General features: G+C 39.2%; 1 protein-coding gene across 3 annotated transcripts in view; it reads left to right on the top strand.

Moving 5' to 3' along the window:
* The window catches only part of RNF43 (ring finger protein 43), a 65,080-nt gene that overhangs the window by 15,453 nt on the left and 29,909 nt on the right, over window positions 1–19,718 (top strand). Inside the window, exon 1 of one of the 3 annotated variants that reach the window (XM_019415632.2) lies at window positions 17,124–17,605. The exons of the other annotated variants lie outside the window; for them this stretch is intronic. The gene's annotated coding sequence lies outside the window, so the exon portion shown is untranslated. Of the gene's footprint in view, window positions 1–17,123; window positions 17,606–19,718 lie in introns of those variants that run through there. 3 annotated transcript variants of the gene reach the window in all.

Raw genomic sequence — 19,718 nt, 5'->3', positions numbered from 1 at the left:
ATGCTCTATAGGTTTTTAGAGGAAGACAGTTTCTTTGAAGGAATCATCAACTGCCCATTCTCACAAAATTTTAAATGCACTAGTCTGTTCTAGAAAGGTAAGTCAGGAGGTATAGGTTAGGCAGGATTTGACAGAGGTTTTTATTCCACTCAGCAGTGTTAAACTAACTTCCCTGTGTTACTCCAATGCAGACATTAGATTATAGTTTTGGGTTTTTTTTTTTTACACTAAGAATATATGGGTAAAATTCACTGAAATACAAGAATATCCCTTTAGTTTATATAGGGGAACAGGGAATTGAACTGAAGGGAAGATCCTGACCTGCAACTCTTCATTGTTATAATCTGATGTCTCCTGAGCTGATATGTACTGGAACTAAATTAATATTATTATATGAAATGCCCTAGTTTTTGCAGCAAAGGTATGGAACAGGATTTGGCATTTTGTTTCCATTTTTATTGTTTTGTTTTCTAAAGGGAAGTTTGAGTTGGAGCCTGTCTGGCAGGATTTCATACTTCTACCAAACCACCTGCCCTGGCAGAGACAATGGAATCAAAAGTCAAGTTCTTTATGGAATCAAAAGTCAAGTTCTTTATGGCTGCACCTACCTTGTCAGCGCTACCAGAAGATCTGGTTTTCTCCTGTAGCCAAACTCTACCCAGAAACTATAGCATTTGGCACCTAAACAGTGGGTACATATACCCCAAAACTTGGATGTCCCAATTTTAGGAGGACACTAGTACTAGTTCTCCACTGACATCTAAGGTAGTCTTTTGTATTGCATTCAGTGACTATTTTATTACTTATCAAATGGAGGAGATGTAACTTTCTGGTTCACTGGTTTTTAAGATTTTTGTCAGGATCTATCAATGATGATGAATCATTTGGTAATTTATGTGTAGAAATTGCCTTGCACAATTATGTCTCTGCTAAGCATGAAGGAGAATTTGAACTATCTAAAAGAGATCAGGAACATGATCTCCAAAGTCAGAACACCATGCAGTGTTTGCCGGGAGAAGAAGCTACCATTTGTCCCTGCTGCTCTTTCCATCTCCCAGAAATGTAAGTCACCCTCTGGGTCACCAGGTGAATGCTCTCTGATTAGGTAATTGTTTTGGAGGCCATCTAACTTCCATGATGAGGACATTTTCCTTTTGAATTATCAGCGTGTATTTTGGGTTCGCTTAGGGTAGAGTTACTTCATTATGTTCTAACTTTATGTATAACTGGAGGCCTTCTGGCCTAAGAACATAATTTCTGTCACCAATCAGATCATTGAAAATAACACACCCACCAAACTCTTTGCACAGTATTTACATATAATGATATAATATAATAAGGCATAAAGGGTGTTCTAAAATGAGTGGCAACATCTCACAGTAAAAAGAGTTCTCAGTAGTCTTGTGTTTTAATCACAGCTCTAATCCTTAAGGAAAATTGTTGAACTTCTTTGAGTCTGTATCCTCATGATTAAAATGGGGATAATAGTAATAGTCTGCCGACCTGAAATGAAATGAGGATTGTCTTTGGAAATTACAAATGTAAGGGTATTATTATTATTATTAATAGTAATTAGACTTGAGCTCTTTCTTATTCACCTAATGACTGTTAAGAAATATGAAGTTTCAGGGTTATGGATTTAAGCTCAGTTAACCTATTTGAATTCAATTTGGCATTATCCTGAAATAACTAAGTATAAGACTATTTATATTTTTTATGTGACTAAAAAGACAAAGCTTTAGATTCAAAATTTGTGGGTTAAAGGGCTGATTAAATGTTACCATAATGTAGTGGCAGGTAGCCTTAATGGCTTAGAGAATGACTAATGGCATATATGTTCTAGGGTGGGAACTTAAGTCCTGTTATGGCCTTGCTTGTGCCATGGTGAATCACTTGCCCTCCCTGGACCTTTGTACATGTGGCTGTTCTGTATTGGTGAGCCCATTAAGTTCCTTCCAGGACCAATGAGGTGGTCACTGACACAACACAACACAGCTACTTTCTAAGTTTTTACTTCTCAGCGTCAGAGGGATCCTAGAACCATATTATACATACTACTCTTACATTTTCCCTTTTGGAAATTTTGGAGTATTCTTTTCATTGCTGCTGCCGTGAAATGATTGCTCAGAATGCTGAAGCTCTCAGCCTCCTGTGTAGGTTTACAGTTGTTTTCTAAGGGATAGAAGGAAAGGAGTTCAGGATTGAGAAGGGAACTAATTTACCCAGTTCATTATACTTGTACTGTGCTGGTCCCAACATGTTGTTCTTTGAAGCTTGGCAGATAAGGTTCTAAAGCCTGCTTGGAAATTATCCCACAGGTCCCTGAGACTCCCAGCTCCCCATCTGAGAAGTATTAGATCAAAATGAGAATAAACAGTTTTAAGCATAGCACCTATCAAATATTTGTAGCCCGGAAATCATTTTTGGGTAAAGATATCCTTTGAGGCATCTCAGAGACTAATATTCTGCACTATGGAAAAATCTGTATTCCATGCAGTTACTTTATGAAGTCTACCCCCAAAATAGGTAAATAATGGGATAAAGGTAATTATGGGGTTTCTCATCTTTTCTGCTTGCCTGTTCCTTGTTGTGATTAAACACATGTGGCTTATAACTCTTTTAGAAACCAACTGAATTACCATTATTATACTTTCAACACTTGCATGGTATTATAATCCATTTCAATCATAGTGCAATATAGTGGGAGTCAGGAGACAAGTGTGTATGGGGATGATGGAGAGGGCAAATGTTTTCTCTTGTGTTGGTTTTGAGAAGTGTCTTTCTTCTCTTAAGGTATTTCTTGGGGAGAGGCGCTTGGGTGGCTCAGTTGGTTAAGCATCTGACTTTGGTTTGGCTCAGGTCAGGATCTCACGGTTCATGGCTTCAAGCTCCGTGTTGGGCTCTGCACTGACAGCTCAGAACCTGGAGCCTGCTTCAGATACTCTGCTTCAGATTCTGTGTCTCCCTCTCCCTCTGCCCCTCCCTCACTTGTGTGTGCACAAACATGAGCACATCCGCCCGGCTCTCTCTCTCTCTCTCTCTCTCTCTCTCTCTCTCTCTCAAAAATAAATAAATAAACATTAAAAAAAAAAAAAAAGACTTCTTGGGGAAAGCTGTTTTCTTCCCGAGGCCTAATAAAGATTAGTGAGAGAGGTCTGTAAAGCATTTGAAGCTCTTTGAAATAAAGGCATGGATAAACACTCAGTATCATTGTTATTATCATTACAAAGGAAAACCCAGCATGTGATGTTTTGGGTCACTTCCAGCGGCATTTTTTGATGTTCCTGATTCCTTTTTTGACCTTTGCCTCTTGATAGCTTTATACATTTATTGAGGCTATTGGACAAAGTCTTGAGATCCTAAGTAATAGGGTGTTAACAATGAATGACTGCTAGCCTCCATTTCTATGGGTCAAATGTCTGAAAGTGTGTTTAAAGTAAGTAGGTGTCTGTCTGTCTTTGGATACCTTGTTGTTCAAGTTTGGCAATCTTGGTGGCAAACTTAATTTAATATCTGATCATTTGAATTTTTATTTCCAATTCTATTCCTTAGAACCAGAGTTTTATAGGGAAATTTTCATTAACTACAATAATTACTAAATAAACTGGGATATTTTTCTGTATTGTGCTTATAAGTTAGAGATAAATTAAAAGGAAGAAGCAGATAGAAAGGATATAAAAAACAAATAATATGAGAACTTCCAGAAATAATACAAGAATTTCCTAGGGGCACCATAATAAGTTCAGCCAATCTCCTATACTTCAGAATATAAATTATTTCATGCTAAAAATGATCATAATGATATCTTTATAGTGTTAGAAGATACCAAAGATACCAAATAAAGGCTATATTATGTTCAGCATAATGTATTTAGGCAGGAAAGTATACTAAACATTTTGGAAAGGGTTTGTCTGGTACAGATTAAATTGGTCCTTAGCAAGCTAAATAAATTACAAACTTTTATTTTCTGCCTTCTGTATTCAAGGACTCATGCTAATCAGAATATTCTCTTCCCTGATTGGCAGCTATATTTGAGAATTGAGTAGAATTAATGCTCAATTTTTTTTTAAATGCTGCTGGTCTTTCCTTTTGAGTTTGTGGGGTTGCTATGTGTTGCTAAAAAAAAAGAAAAGACAACCCTAGTTGATGAGTTGGGTTTTTTTGTTTTAGATTTAAAATGGTTATACACACACATATATTTTCCCCTCAATTTTTTCAGTTGAGTTTGTTTTTTTTCAATCCCCACCCCAATTTATGCATCTATACAACACACAGGTTTTTGTGTTTCTAAGCTTAGCTTTTGCCAAAGAAATGTAGAAAAAAGAATTGAATATTTGCATCAGAACCAAAAGAGACTCAACAGATTCTATAGGAAATTGGATATGAGGATGGTATACATTATGCCAACCACTAATATAAAATTATTTGAAATTGGGGTACCTGGGTGGCTCAGTGGGATAAGTGTCTGACTTCAGCTCAGGTCATGATCTCATGGTTTGTGAGTTCCAGCCCCACATCAAGCCCTGCATGGGGCTGTCAGGGCAGAGGCTCCTTCAGATCCTCTGTCCCCTTCTCTCTTTGCCCCTCCCCGTCGTGTGTGTGTGTGTGTGTGTGTGTGTGTGTGTATGCGCACGCGCGCGTAGGCGCGAGCGTGTGTGCGTGGGTGTATGCGCACACACGTGCGCACACTCCCTCAAAAATAAAATTAAAAAATAAAATTATTTGAAATTAACAGCATGTTTAGCCACCCTGAAACTACTAATAATGGTAAATATGTGTTTATGTGTATATACACTTGAAGAATTGAAGATGAGTGTTTAGATTAGAATGAATAATATGTATTAGATATACTTATAAATGACATATTTTTTAAATGTTATTTACAGTCTTATCTTTTTAAATATATTTTTTAATGTTTATTTTTGACAGAAAGAGCGTGAGTGGGGGAGGGGCAGAGAGAGAGGGAGACACAGAATCTGAAGCTGGCTCCAGGCTCTGAGCTGTCAGCACAGAGCCCGATGCTGGGCTCAAACTTATGAAGCATAAGATCATGACCTGAGCCGAAGTCTGATACTTAACCCACCAAGCCACCCAGGCACCCTTATAAATGACATATTGTATATGCTCTATATAGAATATATGTTATTTATATTATATATAGAACATGTATATGGAATATAGAACACATGTATATATTCTAAATACTTATTTTCCATCCTTTATAGGAAGCTTCTTCCTCTATGCGAACCTTAGACCGGTCTCTGAAAACAGTTGCCTTTGGAGACCCTAAAGGCAAATTACTTATGTGGCTTTTGAAATTTTGCCTATTGAGAGGATGGTCACAGGCAAAATGGATAACCTTAGGACAGTCCCCCTCTGTGTCCCTTTTCCCTGATACCTGTCTTTCAGTTAAATTTACTTAGCAGAAAACAATCAATTCTAACCCCAAAGTGATGTCTTTTGCTTTGTTTCAGCCTTGTCTCAGATTCAGGATGTTGGGGTTGACTTTCTTCTCTTTCTTGTTGACTATCTCCTTAAGAATTTTTATCTACATAATGGTCCGGTTTCTTTTCTCTCATTTTCATTTTGGGGTCATTAAAGAATCTGTGCCCACTGTCAAATCAAATGTCTCTTCTCATTATGAAAATTTGCTATCACTTTTGTATCCTCCATATCATGTTGGTCTTACTTAGTTTGGGATTTTGACGACCAGGCCTGTTTCTCTGTATGCCATGTACTGCACCCGATTCACCGTATAGGTTCACTCATAATTTTGTCTAATAAATTGGTGTGTTGCTGCTATTGTTCCTCTGGAGATAGTTTTCTGCAGGCAGCATTAACAGACAGCTGCACATCAGATTACATACATGCTGACAGCAGTGTCTTCCCATCAGAAAAAAAAATCCTTTTTTCCTCCCTACCAAATGAAAGCTCAGAGTTTAGAGAAAATTACAAAATACAGAAAATGAAAGAGAAGAATTGAAATCACAGTATCTGTGGTTTTCTCTATCCTTAATGATAAAGCAGCTTCCTAGAGAATTTTATTATAATATGTTGATGAAATGTTTATAGTCATCCCTTTGCAGTTTATTTAGAAAGTAGTTTCTAAGCATCAGTTCCTGCATCATCTAGAAAACTTTTAGCTAGAGAAACCACATTTCTTTTCTTTCTCAAGCTGCAGAACCGGTCTAATCTTTTTTTTTTTTTTTGAGTTTGTTTAATACTTGATATTTATGGTGAGGGACTAAGTTACATGATCTTTCTTCCAAAAGAATATTTCTCAGATCTTTGTGTTTCATAGTTTTCTGATTTCATTGCCATAATAGATTTACTTGTCAGGGAACTGTGGATATCTCTAGGAGTTCAAGTGTACACAATAATAAACTATCTTTTATGAAGAAGGGATAACTTCATGGTATTGCTATGATAGTAGGTTTGGGTGCATCTTACCATGCATGGACCCAGAGCTCTGATCAGAAATAGTTGAGTCATGTGTATGTTGACACTAGGAACCTACCAACACATTATATTGCCTCATATTGACAATATCGTTTCCATAATCTTTGGATAGATAGGTCATGCTATGACAGACCATTTGGCTGCCTCAGAACTTTTACCTTATATTTTTACTCAAAGGAATTTCAGATCCTATTTAATATTTGCTAGTTTTGCTAAGTAGTGAAGGCATGGAGGTTGTAGTAGTAATCTTGTGAAGAAGGAAATCAGTGTTTCTTATCTATTTTCCATATATTGTCAATCTGTGCAAGTAAACCCATTATATGGAAAACTGATAAAGAACTTTGTTTTCTTCTTGATATACTTGCCTGCACAGCACCATGCCCCACTTTGGAGAACGCTGTGGTGGAGTTTCAGCTTTCTAGATAAGGTGGAATATCTGTAAAATAGCCGAACCATTGTGCTTCCACAGATTTTCACGACCCTGAAGGTGAAAGGAGTTGGGAGGATGAAAGAGGGTCATCCCCCCACCCCCAAGACTCCTAAAATTGAAAGACACAGCTGGTGTTCCAGTAGAACCAGTGCATCTGGAGCAGTCCAATTACTAGAGAGGTGACACTACAGCCTTCCTGGTATCCTCTAAAGGGTTCATCTGGTGGCTCTTATCCTTCCCTGGGAATCATCTCCTCAACTCCTTCTACCCTTTTGCTGGCCTGCTTTGAACTTCTTGGGTATTCCTCTCTTTTACAAAGCAAGGGCTGTAAGCAGTACAGAGTGAGTACTGCAGGTGTACTCTCTTCCATGCAGTATAAGGAGAATTGTTGAACTATCTTGTTTCTGCATATTAAAAACTGCAATAGCCTCATCCTCTGAGTTCTTGTTTGTGTGACTTCTTCTGTTTCCCTAACAATTTTCTAAATTATTTCTTTTCATTTGCGCAGTATCCAGTGCATTGATTTTTTATTCTATCTGATATCAAGTCATTGGTAACTACGTACATAGAGAGGCTAGAAGCATGTTCTCTTCCTTCTTTGAGGCTATTTTCTAGAAGAGTATGGAGCCATATTCTATGAGATTATCTGGAATTTCCTCATAAAATTCAACATCAACTGATAGGATTTACTTTTGTAATTTTACCCCTCAAGCTTACCACTCACTGGGTCATATTGTTTCTATGATTTCTGTGCAAACAGTATTTTTATTTGTATTCTTTTTTTTTGTATTCTAAAAATAAAATGGAACTCCATCTAATCTTACCCCAGGAGAGAAAAGTATCCCCATTAGATAGGAGTCTAGAGAATATTGGAGGTGCTTTTTGAAGCAACTCAACAGTACCTAATTGTGTTTCTATTCAAGTTTTGTGCAAGTAAATGCACATGGGTATGGCCTGCTGTAGAAAATACAAATATTATAATGAATCTCAAAAATCAGGTCAATTTCCTAATCTACACCGCAATCAAAATAGTCATGTCACGTTTGCCTCCACCTCAAGGTAGATAGTCTAACATGATGGCCTATCCCCTACCACACAGGGTGGGTCACTAGTTGCTCCATAATAGCAACATTGCTCAGCAAGTTAGGACAGGAGAATAAAACAACCGTATCTAGTTGAGGCTGCAAAGGAAATTCAAGGAAACACAATGTTATAATGATGACTATATTTATGTATGAATAGAAGAATATGAATTGCATGCACTGTCTCCAAATTTTCTTGTGAGAGTATTTTGTGATAAGTTATATGATGTCTGTTCCCTCATCAGGCCATGTATGGAAATAAAAAAAAACACCCATATAACCCTTCCTTAGATTTTGAAGATATGTATTCCCTTTGAGAGAGTTGTAGTAATGATGGTAGTTCTGGAGTGAATGTGCAACTGTCTTATGTATTGACTTTAGATTTATAAGGCTTAGTTGTAGAAACTGCCATTTATTCCACTTTCAAATGTGTTCAGGGGCCAATAGTTACTCAATAAAGAAATAGTAGAAATTCCTACTGTCTTTCTTTGGAGTCCATAAGCTAGCATATAGTTAAATAATAACTAGACTTGGTGTTCACTGGCTTTGAGTTCTCTTTAATATTTGCTGCTTCCAGACAGCTTTCCTGGCATTCTTGGTGTTAAGTCTATTTTTCAGTTATAAGCTAGCCAGTTTTCCATTATATCTCATAATTAGTAGTTGTATGTATTTGTGTGAAAAACATTTTGCTAATGTTCAAACAGCTGCCATTTTGTCTCTTGGGACTCACCTCAGTAGAGGTGTCTTCATAGCTCCCTTTAACTTTATTTACTGTCATTTTTGAAATCTCTTATTCTTTCTTAGTCTTGAGATGGTGTTCTTTTTCAACTTGTATATTACTCTCAGAAAAAGCAATATACTTCCATCCACCCTCTGTATGCTGCCCCATAGGAAAGCCAGCCTTACAGATCTAATGTCTTAGGGGCTTCTGTGTCCTGTGGTAGGTGCAGATTTCTGCTTCATTTCAAGGGTCTTATTTCCCTACTCTAATCAACCTCTAGATGCCAGCTGTGAAGACTCTTACCTACACCTCCTAAACGGCTTAGAGAGGAATCTGGTTCTTCTGGACTCCGTGCTGACCTTGACCCTTTCCCCAGTCCTGAGCAGTCCTGGAAACTCTGCCCCTCAGCACCTAATTCATGCCTGATATTCTAACTTTCTTGCCCTGGCCTCAGGAGAGAGAGCACATTCTGAACACTCCTCCTTTTGTGTCGGCATCTCTGTGAGGTGCTTTGGAAGGACTCCAGCCAGGCATGGAAGGGTTCTTTGATAATATCTGACGGGTGGGTAAGAATTTCGGGCACCTGGCCAAGATACACATAGCCTGTAATCGTTAACTCAGTCTGTAAACAGTTCAAACGGCACTGAGAGGTCGTCAGTTATTACATTAGAAGAAGCCTTTCATCTTTCTTGCTTAGAAGCCAGGCGTCCAATATTGGCCCCTACTGTGGCGATTGGAACCATAGTGCTCTATGCACAGCCACCAAGGTCCGAGACATGCAGGGACATACAATGGAGCCTGCTCTGACTGACTGACTTCCAAGCGTTCAGCACTGGAGCAGTAACTAAATCATTAATTTCCTTTTGTTCTTCACCTGGCTGATGCTAGAAAGAAAAAAGAAAAAAAGAAAATCCTGACCAGAAATAATTAGGGGGAAGGAATTATCATCTGGGATTGGAAATTTCATTCTTCAGCTCAATTTTCCTACCCATATTCGTGTTCTGAAACGTTTACAACCTCACCATTTACCTTTTTATTTTTTCCCCTTTGCTCCAAATTGAATCCAACTTTGGTCCTCAGTATACCCCATACCTTGAATTAGCTTTACAGTTATTCAGTATTACTAGACCCTAGGTAAAAGGCACAATGCTGGGCCCTGGAGAGGGCCCAAAGGAGCATAAGATAACAGACATCCTGCCCTCAGGGTGCTTACTAATTGAGACCTTAAGATAATACTAGATATATACTAGAGATAACTACCACCATGGGAGTTTATAATAAGTGCCAACTAAGGTGTACAGTGAGTTTCTGTGGGAGTTTACAGAAAGGAGAAAGAACAGCAACATGGACAGGAGTGATTAGGGAAACTCCCTTCCAATTCTATGACAGGGTTTTTTTAGTACTTTTCTTTTTATTGGTTTATTTTCTTTCATGTTTCTCATCAATTTTCTTTTGCCTTTTCCATTAAATTGCTCATTTTGCTAGCCACATTTTGAGCGTTCCAGGCAAATAGTAAATGGAATCATTAAGCCTCTTTTAGAATTTTTCTGATGAATAGAATTTTGCAGAAGCAGAGTTTATGAGACCTGCCTTCCCCTGTGGTATTCTGGTACTGAAAGATGGTGCAGGAAAATCAAGCACAACTTATTCTAAGCATGTTAATTGTGGAAGGCCCTTTCCTAATGAATATTTTTGAAGATATTTACATTAGTTTTTAGGGTATTGTTGCTGAAGCAGTTTGTTCTCCATAGCACAGGAGCAAAATTTAGATTAGGCCATAGGTTTTAAGTAGACAAGAGAAATAAAACCCTACACTCATTATATTCAAGGTGAGCACCAAAGCTCCAGATTTTGCCCTTTACACCAGAATCCCAAGTGTAAAGCAACTAGACTCTTTTTCTCTACAAAACAGTGTCTTAAGATTTGCCTTATTTACTTCAACTGAAGGAAGATGATAGAGCCATGAGATGTTCTTCCAAAAAAAAGCCAGGGTGGTGTATTGTATAGTCAACTTGACTGGGGCCCTCACGACTTAATTAGTTAGAAAGCTCTGATGTCGTGCCTTTTATTTTCTGTTTTGCTCAGCTTTCTGGATCGCCTTTTCATCTCCTATACATATTTGGGGGTTTGCTTCTGACTTACCATCCATATTTTCTTTACTGTTTCTGAATGTAGCTTTAGGGGAGGGAAGCACAGATAAAATAAAAGAGAAGGCATGGCTTGTGGATGTTCTCTGCTTCTGATTTCCCAATCTCGGATGATGAACATTTTCTGTTATCTAGGATGACTAACACTTTCCCCTACTTCCTAGAAAAAAGCAGCTCGATATTAAAGAAAGAAAGAAAGAAGAAAGAAAGAAAGAAAGAAAGAAAGAAAGAAAGAGAAAGAAATCAAATCCTTTGGAAGAAAACAAATAATAGAGAAAACGAAACCAAGTTTCTTTACCATTTGCTCAGCATTGTTATTTGTTCATGGTAAATAAGAGGGTGGTTAATGGAAAAGATGTGTTAAATCACATTTATACAGTAGAATTGCAGAAATACAAAATTTATAAGGTATTTCTACAAGGAAGTTTTGTGGCTTGCTATCTGATCCACCCAATTCAATGCCCTGCTTAATTCTGAGGTCATTTACAGGTTTAATATGACAGGGAAATAATGGAGGAAGTCCCTGCTCTTCTACCTGAATATAGTCTGTTTTTTGGGAAATGATCATTCTTGAATTTTGACTTCCCATCTTCATCGTTTTCCTTATGTGTGTAGTATGGAAACTTTCTAGAATTATTTTGGTCCCTCTAGATCAGTGCTTCACAGATTTTAATGTATATCAGAATCAGTTTTAGAAGGCCTGTTGGGATGCTTGTGTGGCTTAGTCAGTTGAACATCCGACTCTTGATTTCGGCTCAGGTCATGATCCCAGGGTCATGGTATTGAGCCCTGGGTCAGGGTCCATGCTGAGTGTGGAGCCTGCTTAAGATATTCTCTTTTTCTCATGCCCCCCTCTCTGTATGAAATGAAATGAAATGAAATGAAATGAAATGAAATGAAATGAAATAAAGTAAAATGAAATGAAATAAAGTTAAAATAAAATAAAATAAAATAAAATAAAATAAAATAAAATAAGGCTTGTTAAAATACAAATTGCTGGGCCCTACTTGCAGAGTTTCTGATTCAATATGTCTGAAGGTGAGGCCTGAGAACTTGCATTTCTAACAAATTCCCAGGTGATATTGATGCTGCTGGGTCTCAAGGACCAAATTTTGAGATCCACTGTTCTAGGTTACTGCCTACTTTATAACCATGAAGACTTTAACAGATATCAGCTGCCTTCATAGGGCACAGCATACAGCTTGCATTGAAGTGGCTGTGGCTTTAATATCCAAAAGTGAACCCTTAGTTATGAGAGAATTTGTCCTACTTGCAGAGAGTAAGGCTATATCATTTACCTATAGGCACCTGGCAGACACTTTTTGACTTTTAAGCAGCAGGTAGCTGGTGGGAGCTTACTTTTAGAAAAACTACTAGCTGGGCTATAGAAGTAGCAATATGACATAAGGAGAATGAAACCCAATGCTTTTGATTGGTTTCTGTATCATCCTCAAAGAGGAGATTCCGAGGTTGCTTTGCCTTTAGGAGTTCTTGTTTTTCTTCTCTCCACTGCCCTGAACTATAGAACCTTTTAGGTCATACATTAGACGATATTAGAAGCTAAGCGAGTGGAATCTCATTCTAGTGTGGCAGGCTACACAGCATCATCTCTTCTGGATTTCTTGCAGTGGGAATAGTTCAAGTGAACCAACAACCACAAGCTCTACTTTTATTTATTTATTTATTTATTTTTTAAAATTTTTTTTCAACGTTTTTTATTTATTTTTGGGACAGAGAGAGACAGAGCATGAACGGGGGAGGGGCAGAGAGAGAGGGAGACACAGAATTGGAAACAGGCTCCAGGCTCCGAGCCATCAGCCCAGAGCCTGACGCGGGGCTCGAACTCACGGACCGCGAGATCGTGACCTGGCTGAAGTCGGACGCTTAACCGACTGCGCCACCCAGGCGCCCCATCCACAAGCTCTACTTTTAATTGGATTCACTTACGTAGCCGTTTTAACTTTTCCTAAGTGTTTTCATGCATTAAATTTAGTATTTACAATATTATATCCATAGTACTATATCTGAAAGATGTAAACAGTATTTGGCAAATTTGTGTCTCTAGTCCTGTCTTTTCACTCAAACTCTGATTCTTATTTCAAATCGCCTATAGGATTTAAATGTTCATCTCTAATTCAGAATTAGAATGAATTCATTTTCTTCTGTGCAAAATTAATTTCTTTTTCCAATGTCCATCTTTGGATTGATGCAACTCCCCTTCTACCTGCCGCCAGTTCTCCAGGTTTAGAACCTTTAACTCCTTTATTCTTGTGGTTCAGTGTGTCAGCAAGTGCTTTCTACATTTCCTTTGTGATTTCTGTGATTCATCCTTTCACCTTCTAACTGTTGCCACCAGGGTTCAAGCTCTCATCATTTTATGCTAGATTCTGGAACAGCTCTCTAACTGGTTTTCCTACCACCAGTTTTCTTTTCATCCCATTATAGTTTTTATTCCGATACTAAATTGTGTTTAAAATACTGTTTTGATCATGAGATCCCCTTGCTTAAGAATCCGGAGTGGTTCCTTTTTCTCGTATGCCAGCAAGGTCTGGCTCTTATCTCAGCATTCAGTGGCTTTCACAATTTGACCCTACCTCAGCTATCTAAACTATCTCTGCCGGTCTATTTTTTAGTTACGTAAGTCTTCTTACTTTGAAGACTTGCGAGACACTGGTCAAGAACCCCGCTTTTCCTCTCACTTGGCCCCATGTGTTTTCTCAAGGCTGTAGCTGGGAATTTCCCAAAATCCATTAGACAGATCCTGTGGATCAGATCCTGCTTATTTTACATATGTGGTTACTCTTCTCTTATTCAAATCCTGAATCCCCAAATCAAATTCCTTAGGGGCTAGCTTAATTCATCTCCTCCACAAAACCCACAGGACCTATGGGCTATACCACACAATGTGACACTTGGTCATACATCATTTTATGTCACCATTTAGCTGTGTTTATGTGTTATCTCCCTAATAAGACTATAACCCCTGGGCTGGATCAAACATAATTTTGATGTTCATCAAACACTTGCCAACTAAGAGGCCATATTTCAGGCCCATTCTGATGTGCCCATGGGGCAAGACTCCATGTGTACCCATCCAGCATCCACTCAATAGCAACATTGTGTGACTGTCCATATCTTGACAAGGAACATTTGGAAGCTATTGATCTTCCCTGTAACAAAGAGTTTGGGAAGAAATTGTAGCAGCTGCTATTTTAGTGAGAAAGATGGCTACAGAAATAGGCCTGATAGTGTCCAGGCTAAGAATCAAACTTAGTGCCAGACAGCAACTCTGCTAGTTAGGTATTTTGCTAGGAAGGGAGTTCAGCCTCTGAAGCATTTCATGTAGGTGTGGACTCCGCAATTAGATATGCTGCTACTTTCTGAAGTAAGCCTACCTAAAGGCAAAAGCATGGCCTGGTGACCGGGTGATTACTCCCGCAGTGTGAGTACTCATTTATAGGCTACATGGAAGTACCCACCCGAACAAGCACTATGAAGAAGCAAAAGAAAGTGCCCAGGACCTAAGTGTAGTCACTGTGTCAACAGCAATATCAGATAGGGTGATTTTTATAGAGTGGGGGGTGTGGTGGGGGGAAGAGTCGACGCACCTGTGTTTGGTGATTCAGAAACTTGGCGACCGCATTATATGGCACCATGAAGCCACCTTATGTTCCAGCCACCCCATGGTGGCTGATGTCATATAATTACCCACCCATTTGCTAACTGGACCAAGAGGAAATGGATTGGATGAAAGCCAGAATAAGGTATACCTTGTAGCTGAGCCACAGTCAAAACCTGTGAAACCAGATGGCTTTTGGGGACTTTTCCCTATACCAGTGAAGTCATTGCCATTGTCAACCTAATAGTGGTTGGTTTTTATAGGTATCATGCATTTTTGCTTGCCTATTCCTCAGATATGTTCTCATCTGAATTTATTCAAATGAGCTCTGTAGCTCACAAATTACTAAATTATGCTATCTTAATCAGGAAAGGGTCCAGACAATTCCTGTTGGCTGAGCTAAGACTGAACTTAATCCTAGACTGACTCAGCTTCTCTGTTAAAGTTGTTTGAAATTCTGATATCCCGCCAGAGACTGTTTCTAAAGAGTTCTCAGTGTGAAGTATGAATCACAAACAAATGGACTCTGGGGAGACCAAAAGCACAAGCTTTCAATGTGAATTCAGCATGCATTTACTGGTTGCCTGCTATTGTTAGGGCATTGTACTGTGTGGGAGAGAAAGAAATCTCTGCCCTCAATTTAGTAGATAAGGATGTAAAGCAGAAGGTGAAAAGTGCCACACAATAAATACAAACAAGGTGATTGAGACATTTCAGAGGAAAAAGAGATTCTTCATGAAAGAAGTAGCATATAAACATGCCCTTGAATCTCATGGTTCGTGAGTTCGAGCCCCACATTGGGCTCACTGCTGTTAGCTCAGAGCCCGCTTTGGACCCACTGTCCCCCTCTCTCTCTGCCCCTCCCCTGCTCACGCTCTCTCTTAAACAAAGCACAACACAACAAAATGAACAAACAGAAAAACACGCTGCCTTGAATGATAATAAGTAGCATTTTAAAAAGTGACAGGATAGGAGTAAGGCATTCCAAGAGAACATGAGAGAAGAGTAAGACAGTTTGGTTTGGATAAGCAGTATGGTACATTTAGGAGAGAAGTGGAGATAAAGTTGAAAAGGCAGAGGGGAAGAGGAAGGAATTAATACTTTTTTAGTGCAAGAGATGCTGGTACTTTAAATATGTTGTTTAATCTCTAGGATGATCTTCTTGGGTAGGTAGTGGTATTTTTTTTATCCATAAAGAAACCGAGACTCAAGAGGTTAGCCTCCCCACTCAAAGTTGCACACATTTTTCAAGTGACAGAGCCAAAATGTGAAACCAGGTGTTCTGATTCCAAAGCCAGGGCAGAGAGGTCTGAAGCCTTGATTTGATAGGCGAAGGAGCTTGGGATTTAATTCAAAAGGCAGTGGAGAGTCACTGATGGTATTTGAATAGGACAACAATATGATTGGTGCCGTATTTAGGAGGATTGCTCTTGCAAAGATGCATGGAGAGCTTTAGAACGTTGAGAGACTGGAGGCTAGTCAGAAGCCTATTGTAATGGTTCAGACTCCAGGGACATAGAGAGGTAGGTCTCCAAAGAGGAGTTTAAGTGATTGGATGCAGGATGGGGGGGTCATAATGACTCTGAGGTGCTCGGGCTGGGTCTCTAATGACAGTACCACTAACAAAAACAGATGAGTTACGAGAGGCTATTGGTTTAAGGTGGAGTGCAGGAAGAAGATGATATGTAGGTTTGGTATTATTGGAGTTTGAAGTACCAGAAAGACTTCAAAGAAATAATGTGTGACAGGCATTTTATAGTGCGGAATAACTGGACTTAGGAAACAAATTTTGGAATTAGCATTGAAGATATTAGAATGAATAAGAACCCCAGAAAAAAGGTAATAGAAATCAGAGAACATATGCTTATATTTAAATGAAAGGAAGAAGAAAAGAGGAAGGCAGAGGCAACAAACAAATGAGGGACAGTCAGAGAAGTGGAAGAACTAGAACAGCATTAGGTCAGGAATAGCAGTAGGGAGAGTGTCAAGAAGGGATATTCCACAAGTCAGAAGTTAAGTCAGCAATATTTGTCTTGCTTTAGTGTCAATCCCTTTTCTCGGGGAACTGGCACCACTAGGTTCAGATATATTCTTTTTTTCCTTTCTCTTTCAATTCTGTTATGGAGGAAATTAGTCAACCAGAACTGTTTCCCTATTAAAGATGTGTTTGGTGATCACATTTAAACTCGTGAGAGCTCTCAGTTTTACTGCTGGCAAAATAAAGTAAAAGTTTCAGGTCTTGACGTTTATTTCCCAAGAAGGCTTTTATAATTTTGATGCTTTTATTCCTTTACTCTGTGACTCTTTCTACGGTCAGCAACATCTCCTCTTGTTATATTTAGTACATGAAATCCATGCCCAGAATTCAGGGTTCCTGGTTGCAAGCCTAATATGCATTGTGTTGTCTCTTCAACCTAATTTGTGAAATGGGTGGTACTAATAAAGGGAGAATAAAAGAGCTAATGAAGGATTGTAAAGCACTTTGCTAATATACAGCGCAACATCAAAGCCGATAATAGTCTTAATTCAGGGCGAATGATTCCATTAGCAAAGTAAAAATAAAAGGACAAAGGGTAGTGTTGCTTTGTACCTTGATAATGGCTACAAATCAGAAGTGCTGTTATTGATCCTCATTGCCCTGTGAACTCTCAACTCAGGAGTCTGGCTCCCCTCCCTCCTGACCCTCCAAGTACTTCCCTCACCCACTGGGTCTGGTGATGGCATCTCTCCGAATGTCCTGAGAAGTGCAAACAGGAACTTCTGTTCCACAGAGCCAACCTGATAACTGAGAAGACTCTTCTTCCATTTATCAGCACTTTGATTATCTTTTCATATCTCTCACCATCTGCGCTTAGCAAGAAAAATAAAGAGGTTTGAGCAATTAGGAAGTAACAAAGAACTCATAGTTCACAAAGAGCAAGTCAAGGGATGTTTGGAATATTTGAACATACGACCACACTTGGCGTGGGGTGGCCCTCTTACGTCCTCAGGACCAGAGCAGGCTGGAGGGCTGAGCAGGCTGCGGGGAAGCTGAAACCCATGTGGCTCCTCAACTGAAGTCTTTAAAATTCAGGCTTCAGACACTTCAACCCTAAAGAATTTAAGGATGGAGGAAAGAAATATAATTCATCTCTCATTTCATTTAAGGTAAGAAAAATGTTATTTAAATATGTTACTTCATTTAATGTTAATCTGACCCACTCAGAAAAAATATGGAGTACTATTGGGAGTTAATCAACTCTGAGTTTTTCCAGACCTTTTCCATGCAGATCACTTGCCTGGGTCCTCATAAAATCTTGGTAGGAACTGAAGTTCACCAGAGACACTCAGCCAACACCATGGCCTAAGGCCAGTGTGGCAGCCTAAGAGTTTCTTTGAATCAACACTATAGGGATAAAAAATAAATAAAACTGTTTTTAATGGTTTCTAAACGGTTCCTATCCTGAAGGAGCTTCCCATCAGATCTGGGAGATTAGACAGAAGGGCCCAAAGGACAAGAGAACACTTCGAAAACAAAGCACGAGAATAAGTTGGTCTGCCCATTCGTTCTACATTTGCTCAGTATGTATGTGCTGTGACCTGTGAATGTACATTCCCTGTGTATTGTTGGACAAATGGGCTTGAGCCGCTTGTGTGTGTGCACATATGTATGCATGGCTGTAGATTTACAGTTAGGCTTTAGTCTCTTGAAAGCAGGAGCCCTTTCCCTTTTTTGGCAGGGGGGCTGCTTTCTCTCCCTTAAGGCTTATGCTCAACTCAGCACATTGATACTGAGGGAAGACAATAAAAGAATAACCGAGGCTGGGTTATTAAGCAGGAAGGTTTTCCTGAAAGAAGTGAGTTTTGTTCAGGGTTATGGAGGAGATTTAGGTGTGATATAAAAGGGAAGTGACCTCTCCCTTGCTAAGAGGTAAAAATACTATAAAAGCTGACTTTAAAACTTTAACTTATAGGGAGTATACAGAAGGTTTTTGAAGAGAAAGCCAAAATCTAAAAATAAGCATATCCTGATCAAATGACAAGGCAACCACCAAATTTATTTGACCTCACATCTGTTTATTCAACATGCATGCATTTTTTTCTTCACATCTGTGTGCCTGGCATTCTGCTAAGTGATGAATAAGGCCTAGTCCCTGACTTGAAGTAGCTCAGGATCTACGTTAGAGGGAGGAGGAAAGGACTAATATTTTATTGAAATCTAAGAATCAGGCACTCTACTGATACAACTGTAAGATGTTAAGTGTCATTTAAGAATTTTGAATGAATCTGGGGTCCCTGGGTGGCTCAGTCAGTTGAGCGTCCAGCTTTGGCTCAGGTCATGATCTCATGGGTTGTGAGTTTGAGCCTCGCATCGGGCTCTCTGCTGTCAGCACAGAGCCTGCTTCCGATCCATCCTCTGTCCATCTCTCTCTGCCCCTCCCTCCCTCCCTCTCTCTCTCTTTCTCTCCCAAAAGTAAACATTTACAGAAAAGAAGAAGAAGAATTTGGAATATAACACTTTAGGGGAACAATGGGGGAAAGTGTTTAATTCTGGGGACTTAAAGCCCAGTAGGAAGAGTAGAGAAGACTAGGCTGGAAGGTTGAGGGCAAAAAGAGGGGGAGAGCTGTAGGACTTAGACGTTGGACTCTTTGGTGCCCAGGGGAAGGGGAGGTGCCATTTTTCTTTTCTATGCGGAGCCAAGAAGATAGGGAAAGGCCCATGAGAAGAAAGTAAAAGGAATTTATCAAAGAACCAAACTACTTTCCCAGCTCATAAATTTTTTTGTAAAAGATTTGTTAAGGGCCAGGACAGTGTTTTTCTGGTTTCATTCTCTTTAACTCCTAGAACCCTGCCATAAGAGGCTACTTACATATCTTACTCTTTAGTTCCTCGGAGCCCAGGAGATGCTGCTATTAGGAATTACTAGGGGCTCCTGGCTGGCTCAGGTGGTTAAGCATCTGACTCTGGATTTTGGCTCGGGTCATGATTTCGTGGTTTGTGAGATCAAGTCCCACATTGGCTTCTGTACTGATAGAGTGGAGCCTGCTTGAGATTCTCTCTCTGCCCCTCCCTCTGTTTATGCTCTCTGTCTCTCAAAATAAATATTAAAAAAAAAAAAAAGGAATGACTAAAATAGGGGCACCTGGCTGGCCCAGTCAGAAAAGCACATGACTTTTGATCTTGGGGTCATGAGTTCAAGCCCTGTGTTGCTCATAGAGATTACTTAAAAATAAAATATTTGTGGGGAAAAAAAGAAACTACTAAAATATTCAGAGGATG

This window comes from Panthera pardus, unplaced genomic scaffold (genome assembly GCF_024362965.1).
Source record: "Panthera pardus isolate Hobbes unplaced genomic scaffold, ASM2436296v1 HiC_scaffold_3, whole genome shotgun sequence".
In the NCBI taxonomy this organism is placed as follows: Eukaryota; Metazoa; Chordata; class Mammalia; order Carnivora; family Felidae; genus Panthera; species Panthera pardus.
This window is presented reverse-complemented; position numbering and strand designations above follow the sequence as displayed.